Source organism: Saccostrea cucullata, unplaced genomic scaffold, assembly GCF_032062105.1.
Source record: "Saccostrea cucullata isolate Sc308-1 unplaced genomic scaffold, CSIRO_AGI_Scuc_v1 ctg1753, whole genome shotgun sequence".
In the NCBI taxonomy this organism is placed as follows: Eukaryota; Metazoa; Mollusca; class Bivalvia; order Ostreida; family Ostreidae; genus Saccostrea; species Saccostrea cuccullata.
In genome coordinates this window covers 346-8,786 of record NW_026938591.1, presented here as the reverse complement: position 1 = coordinate 8,786, position 8,441 = coordinate 346, and the positions used below count along the sequence as shown (strand labels likewise).

The 8,441-nt window shown below is 33.3% G+C and overlaps 1 long non-coding RNA gene across 1 annotated transcript; it reads right to left on the bottom strand.

Moving 5' to 3' along the window:
- Positions 1–1,327: 1,327 nt before the first annotated feature.
- Positions 1,328–5,663, bottom strand: LOC134250720 (uncharacterized). Its single transcript, XR_009988572.1, has 3 exons — positions 5,587–5,663; positions 4,970–5,041; positions 1,328–1,386 (listed from the first exon to the last, which is right to left on the bottom strand). It is a non-coding gene; the product is annotated as an uncharacterized LOC134250720 (long non-coding RNA).
- Between the last annotated feature and the right edge of the window lie 2,778 nt (positions 5,664–8,441).

Genomic DNA, 8,441 nt, shown 5'->3' with positions numbered 1-8,441 from the left:
AAAGTTATGGCCAATGTTAAAGTTTTTTCATAAGTACGAAAATCTCCAAAGTCAAGGTCAAAAGGTCAAAACATTGGTATCCAATGAAAGGTCTTGCCACAAAAAATACATATGTGAAGTATGGAAGCCCTTACCCTTACCGTTCAGATGTTGTAGGCAAGGTTAAAATTTTTTAAAAAGTATATAAACTCCAAAGTCAAGTTCAAAGGGTTAAATGTCTTGCTATCAGATGAAAGGTCTAGTCAAAAGGATCAAATAAATAAAGTAGGAAAGCACTAACCCTAACCCTTTCACACTTATGGTCAAGGTTTGCTTTTAAAAGTGGGTCAAACTACATGGTTGAGGTCAAAGGATCAAAGTTCTTGGTATCCAATAAAGTGTCTTCTCAGAAGAATTACAAATGTGAAGTATGAAAGCCTTATCCCTTACTGTCTAAAAGATATGGCCAAGGTTAAAATGTTTTATAAGTATTAAAATCTCCAAGGCCATGGTCAAAAGGTCAAGGTTAGTGGTATCCAATGAAAGGTCTTCCCACAAAAAAATATATGCATGTGAAAAATAAATATCCTGGTATCTACAATTCAAAAGATAATGCAAAAGTAATAGTTTGGAATTTTTGAGTAAAATGGGTCAAACTCTAAGGTTAACGTCAAAAAGTCAAATTTGGTGGTACCCAAAGAAAGGTCTTGTCAGAAAAATAAACTTATATTTTATTTAGATATAGATATCGTAGATTTACTTAATCAAAAGTTATGGACAAGGTTAAAGTTTTTGAGGACAAAGAGACAGACAAACAGACAGACAGAGATACAGCTGGACAGACAACGGGCGGACACGACAGAAACTATATATCCCAGAAACTTCGTTTAAGGGGGCAAAAAAAAAAAACAAAAAAAAGTGCATAAGAAAATAATTAGAATAGTAATAAATATATATATATACATTTGTATATTAATATTGGTACATCTAGTGTCGATTATAAGAATAATTGGTAGGCGAATGTGAAACTGAAATAAATTTTTATTTTCTGAACATACTAGTAACGGGCTGTCTTCGCATAAATAAAAAATACAAGTACTTTGCAACCTATCGAGGATAATTTATAATAATTAATTAAAATTTTTATGTCTTTTTGATTTTGAAAAACAAAGCAGATTCATTGAAATGTTAAGATTCCCAATTGATCATTTCGTATCATATGCGTGATTCACTGGAGATATATCGATACAATTGCTCGGTAAAATAAGTTAAAATATTTTTTATCAATCATTTAAATTTTACACATTAGAAAAAATGATCAAAGCATACCTTCAGTATAAGTCTCTGTTGTGACACTTGTTAAGTTATTTGCTTGCAATGGAGAAACTATTGGACATGGAGGACAAGCTGAAAAGATAGGTATTCTTTGCTAAACATTATATCTTATGCAATCATTTTCACGCTTAAGGAATGCTTAAGAAAAGAAATAAAAGATAACGAACAGTACAACTTCTTAAAAAGTTATGAAAGTGGCTTTAATAAGATTGAGTAGATACATATACATGTAGATATGATAAATCATTTGAAGAATATGTCATGAAGGAGGACAATTCTGGAAATATGACTTCATTTATTTGGTACATTTCTTAGTTTAATGCAGAAAAGCCTTAAAATGTCTCATTTCTGTGCTTATGTTCCTTCAGAAAATAGTGCCTGCCACCGTCGCCAAGGTAATCTGCTTTGAAAAATTACATGTCTCAAAATCTTTGTGGGCGATGCATGCAAAGTATGCGAAAATTTCAATAGAATTGATTTTTTTTTACAATTTTTTTATGATAATACGGGAAAATGAACAGGTTAATGACATTACAACTAGCATTAAGGAGGTCAGATGAGAAAAAAAATTGTGTATTCTTACTGCAAGGAAATCCTTTGATTCAGAAAAATTGAAGTTTGATTTCTTATATCACTTTCATATTTTAGAAAAAAGGGCTTACTGTAAAATGAATTGAATCTGTACCTTATTAGGTCACCTGAGTAAACTCAGGTGACCTATTGCTATCTGTTTTTGTCCGTCGTCGTCCGTCGTGCGTCGTGCGTTAACATTTGAACATTTTCAGCTTCTTCTCTGCAACCACTGAACCAATTTCAACCAAATTTGGCACAAAGTATCTATAGGTTAAGGGGAACAAAAATTGTGAATTTCATGATCCCTGCCCCCCTGGGGCCTGAGGGGTGGGGCCAAAACCACTAAAATTAATGCAATCTTTAAAAATCTTCTTCTTTACTCATGGACATCAAGCAGTCAAACTGTTTGCATGATTGTAATCAGCAATGAGTCCTCTACCAAAATTGTAAAATTCATGGCCCTGGGGTCAGGGGTTCTAGTGCTAGGGCGGGGCTAAATAAGTAGATAGTGAAAATGCATTATTTCTTTGAAAATCTTCTTCTCTGCTCCTGGGTATTAAATAAACCAACTAAGTACATAGTTATGATGAGCAAGAGTGCCTCTACCAAAATTGTGAATTTTATGGCCCCAGGGTCAGGGGTTCTGGTGTTAGGGCGGGGCTCTATTGATTATATAGTGAAAATACATGAATTCTTTGAAAATCTTCTCCTCTGCTCCTGGGTATTAAATAAACTAACTAAGTACATAGTTATGATGAGCAAGAGTGCCTCTACCAAAATTTTGAATTTTATGGCCCCAGGGTCAGGGGTTCTTGTTTTGGGGTGGGGCTCTAATGATTATATATTGAAATGCATGAATTCTTTGAACATCCTGGTTAATATGCTAATGAACTAATTACATATTTAAGGCCAGGATTTATTTTATTTTCAGTTTTACAAACCCTCCGCTCAATGTTTTGAATGTTCAGAAAAAAATAAAACAATTTTTTTTTCTTTCCTATGTCAAATTTGAGTCGGGATCGAGATTTCACATTTATGAACTCGCACTTCCGGTTTTAAGATGAAACGGCGGGTAAATAAAGCGAGATCTGAAAGATAGCTTGGCTTAGTGTAAAATTCATCGATACGAGTGCCATCTAAAAAGTTTCACCTGTTCAAAGGACAAATAAAATGCTGACGACTTTGTTGCACAATGACATGCTGGTGAGATAATTATGTATTCGTTTCAAAAGTATCTGTCTGTAAATTATTTTCCTCTCCCAGGTTTTAAACTGCCCGTGGTAGCTGTTGCATATTGCCAGGGGGCAGCAACATTGTTTAGCCAACTTTAGGTCTCTGTTATAGCTTACAGTCTAAGCATCATTCTTCAGAAAAGGGTTGCTAATGCATCAGATGTAATGGATAAAACTATGGGAGAAGTTCAGTCCATTTGAGGAAGAAATTGTTAAGGCAAGACTATACAAATATATACAGGCATGTAGTATTATTTGTATCAGCCAGAAAAATTATTTTACACTTGATTGAAAAAATGTTCACCCTACACCCGCAATACCCCCTGTCTGTTTTATGATAGGATTAAATTTTAGAACAATGTCTACACATTCACCTAATACATATTTAAAAAAATGAAGATATATTGAAAGACTTTTAAAGAATTGATTTTTTAAAATATATTTTGACCAACATCACAAAATTTATATAACTGGCCCAAACTGGCAGATGATGAAATAAGCAATTAAATGTTTTACTTTCCTATTTGTAAGCATTATGTGTCTATTGGTAAGGAGCCTATTATAATAGCATAAAAAAAGAATGTACAAATGTTAATAATTGATTTATCAAAAAAAATTTTTGATTTCCTTCTCCTTTGGGACTTTTTTATTCTCATGCTCATGACTAAACCCAAACAAAAAAATGCTGGCCTTATAATGAAGAAAGGGGCCTCTTTCAAAATAGAGACTTTCAGGGACGCTGGGTCAGGGGTACCAGGGGGGTACTTTGACTAAAAATAAATTAATGCTTTGAAATTTGCCCTTTGATAAGCAATGGTGCCTTCTTCAAAATTTGTGAATTTCACGGATTTTGGATTAAAACATGAACCAAATACAATCGCTGGAAAGTTGTTACATGATACTCAGGTGACCTATAAGGCCCGTGGGCCTCTTGTCTTAAAATCGCGGGACGTTGAACAATATACAACCAATCCATTAATCTTAAAACCACATACCTTACACATCATTTACATGTACGATTATTAATGTTTTTCTTATTCTTTTCACGTCATTTTTAACATATACTTGCAGGTTTCTTTTAGTACGGATTTCGGTAATGTTTTGGCGAGAGAAAAAAGTTTTTTTTTCCTTCAAATTACCATGCCAGTAAACTAACAAATTAAATATGACTTTTATTTTTATTTCTATTAGACATATCCAGTTCAATTAATCTGCCTACTTGTCTACATGTGTAATTGATTTACTTACTTCTTCATATTTCCATTTCTATTTGTTTTCTCTTTGATAACTCTTGCCACTGAACTTAAACAACTAGAGGTACTGTGATCAATGAGCTCACTAAATGATACCCCCGCTTCCCATATGGTTATAACTGATGAGAAAATCCATGTTTTGCTGTGGCCGGGGTTCCCAAAATATGTGTTGGATCAAAAAGTAAAATAGGAGGTACACAATGGCAATATGCAATAAAGATTCTGTGAAAGTTTCATTAAATTTCACTCAGTGGTATAAGAGGAGTTTCGGATAAGAGATGGGTACCCTAAAGCCTACAGACGGACAGACGGACGGACGGACATACCGACTACAGTATACCCCCCCTTTTCAAGCGGGGGTATAAAGAGGGATCCTATGTAGGGCTATTAAACAGTGAAGGATGTCATGTAAGTTTATAGAACAGTAAAGTTCAGTAGGGCTTTTGAACACTGGGGGTGCTTTGATTTATTGACTAAGCATGGGATGAAATGAATCATTAGCCATTTCATAATTCATATATCAGATATGGAATCCTCTTATTTTAAAAAAAAGAGAAAAGAGGTCATAACAAATAAGAGACTAAGTCTGATATGCACCTGTAGCGGAAGCCTTTGTTCTAGAATCACTATATTCTGTTGTTAGAGATGTAGTTGAACAAGGTTGGTAAACTGCAAATATTGAAATGTACATTCAATTTACATGTTATCATTGCATGTATTATCAAATGAATTGACAAAAAGAAGCGGTTTCTGTATTTTATGTTTCTTATATGTATTTGCCTATGGTTCTTTTATCGAATTAAGGTTGAAAATGTCACAAATAATAGCACAAATTAAAGCAACAACAAAAAGAATTCATATGTTATTTTTGGTACATTTTTATTGGTAATTTTATTATAACACACACAAAAAAAAATCAAATTTGTTTGCACTTATGTTCCTTTAGCTAGCCTAGACGACGCCCTACATTCATACACATGTAGACATAAAAGATATCACAAATATGTTATCTTTCCTTTCTTAAATATTTGTCCCTTCAAATTTTCTATGTAAAACTTTTTGTCCTCCTTACGACTTTTTCCATAATTTTTATACTTCGTTACATAATCATGAAATAATGAGATCGTGAAACATTTTAAAATACTCACTATTGCAAAGCTACATGTATACTTTTGAATATAGACAAAACCTCACTTATTAAAGAAGCCGTATACCTGTAGAAGTGACCTCTGTTGTAGAACAATTGCATTCTGGTGATGGAGATGAAGTTGAGCATATGGGACAAATGCATGTTGGGCATGCTGAAATAAATAGAATGATTATATATAAATTGTCTGTATTGTGAATTATTGATTTTTTTATATTTGAATTCCTGGCATATTATAGTTAATATCATCTTGTTTCTGTAGATATTTTGGTAAAATGAAAGAAGATGATTATTATAATATACGAGGGTTGCCCGGTAAAATCGTTGCCATCGCATGCTCTACGTATGAACAGTTTATAAAACGAGGTAAGTTATTGACAGACAAGTTGATGTAACATGAATATCAGCAGTTTTGATTAAAGTCATCATTTCGTCAGTTGTTTGGTCGATACAATGACCTTATCAACAAATACATTTTATCATTGAGTCAAATGCTGACTGATGTTTTTTATACTAATTTTGTAAGTCCATTATTTATACATTGATTTGACGACGGAGATTTCCATTATTTCCCGATCATGATCAGGAGCACTCGGCGGGTGTGAACGGTCGGCAGGGGATGCTCACTTCTCCATGCCACCTAATCGCATCTCCGATGTTTTGAAGGCCCGTGTTTGCTCTGCTCCTGTTTGGTATTGTTTTATGAACCTGTTTTGTATTGTTCGTTATCTCCATATCCTTCATTCAGAAAATATTATTTGAGACCGATATTTAATATTTTCCTATCATATCATAAGGGTCAATATTCTCCGAGTAAAAGTACGGTATGTGAGGATTAAGTTCCAAGACATTTAATTGAATACGAATTATGCACGTGGAGATTTGCAGAATTTTTTCCTAAATATCCTTCCACCACAAGAAATATTCCCTCATAAATTTTGCTTCTTTGTGATTTCTTGAGCAGTTTTGCATTGAATGTTTAACAATTTACATTTGTTTAATTTAGATATGTCATAAAAAATTAATTTTGATTAATAATTTTTAAGTAATAGGTTCTGCCTTTCTAAAAAGCCGATGAGTGACATACCTCAGCAAAAGATAAATTGTTCAGCAAAGTAAGCGGATATCGACATTTTCTGACCTTTTTTATCATTACTTTACACAAAGATAGTAAAATTCTAACTTTAAAAAATTAAAATGAAATAAAAAGCGACATTGAGCATCAAAAGGAAAAACGGTCAGTCATAAAATCATATTTAAATAAGTTCGAAAAGACGTAACAGACCAACTGTTTTATTCAAACAACTTTTTTCGAATAAGTTTGATTTGTTCATTGGTTTGAAATTAGTTTACACGATTTTTCAACGATGTGTAACTTGCAATTTCGGAAAGCGCCATTTTTATTTGATGCAATGGGATATACCTTTGATTGATTGATTGATTGTATATTATTTAACTTCCCTCTAAAAAATTTTTCACCCATGGAGACGCCGCGCCACCACTTTCGATCGAGATACAGAGATTCAAATTTTGTCCTATACTCTTCTTTTTTGGGATCATTTTCGGGCAAGCACCTTCTGTAACACGGGACCTCGGTTTATACTGTCTCATCCATAGGACCGGTCTCTACGTCCAACAGTTGGATTCGAACCTGCGACGTCAGGATTGACTCCTTACTTCTTGACTCTAGAGCAGATGCTCTAACCAATGTGCCACGCGGGCGAGGGCATGCCTATTCAAACTTTCTAATGTATCTGGCACAACGTCCGACTGTACGGACTGCACACCCTGTGCATACCGATGACGTTCGTTATTTATCGTGTATTGATTTGAATTTTAGAAGTTTGATTAGTCATATTATTTACTTCTACGTAAAAAAAAATATTGTTTACAGTTTACTGTGTGACATAAAAAGAGAAAAGTTCACTCTGCTGATGAATATGTAATTTATATTCAAAATCCATATTTTTGACGTTATCATGGAATGATGTAAAACACCATATGGGTCACGGAACATGCATATTCAAAGTAATTGAATCTTACACGTTAAATGCTCGTGAATACTGTGTATTGTTTGAATTTATATCTTTATTTAACAGGTCTGGACGATTTCTAAATATGAAAGTCAAGAACGATAACTGAAAGTTGCTATAAATGTACATCAAGTACACGTAATTATTTTTCTGTCCAATCAGACAACAGCATTTTTACACACCCAAAAACATATTTTAAAAGAACAAAAAGATAACACGTGCTTTTGTTTTTTTCCTCAAAAAGATTTTTTTAACAAAAAATCTGTAGAAGTAAGGTGAAAACTTTTGAAGAATAAGGTATTCCCCACATTTTTACCGTGAACAACCTTGACATTTTTATCTAGGTAAAGAAAAAAAAATAATGCACAATAGAATGTAATCGTTTACAGAGGTACAGATCGCACCAGCAAGTTTTTATCAAGTTCAATTATAACTTTTGGCAGAATATATTATATGACGGTAAATATAATTTTGCTTAGCCGTCCGATTTTCATCGATAGTGCTTAAATTCCATGTGTATAGATCAACTCACTCTTGTAAGTGTTTATCGTGTGGAGTATACACATATAGTTTTGCATTATCACGGGTTTCTTGAGCGCTGAATACATAGCTATGCAGACTTTAAATGGGCATAAGGAAAGGCGTTTAACGTGGAGAAAAGAAAATCCTGTAATTATACACAAATGCGTTTTATCCCAATATCTTACCTCGCATATCAGAAACTGCATGGACTACTAGGATTCTGTAATAAACACTCAAAAATAATAAAGACTGTTATCTTTTCGATAAGATTTTTATGTCAGGCTCTAAAAACTTAAAATTTACCGTATTTATATCAATTTTTTAACGTAGGTAAACTTTTGAGATTGTTAACTCCTAGATACAGATT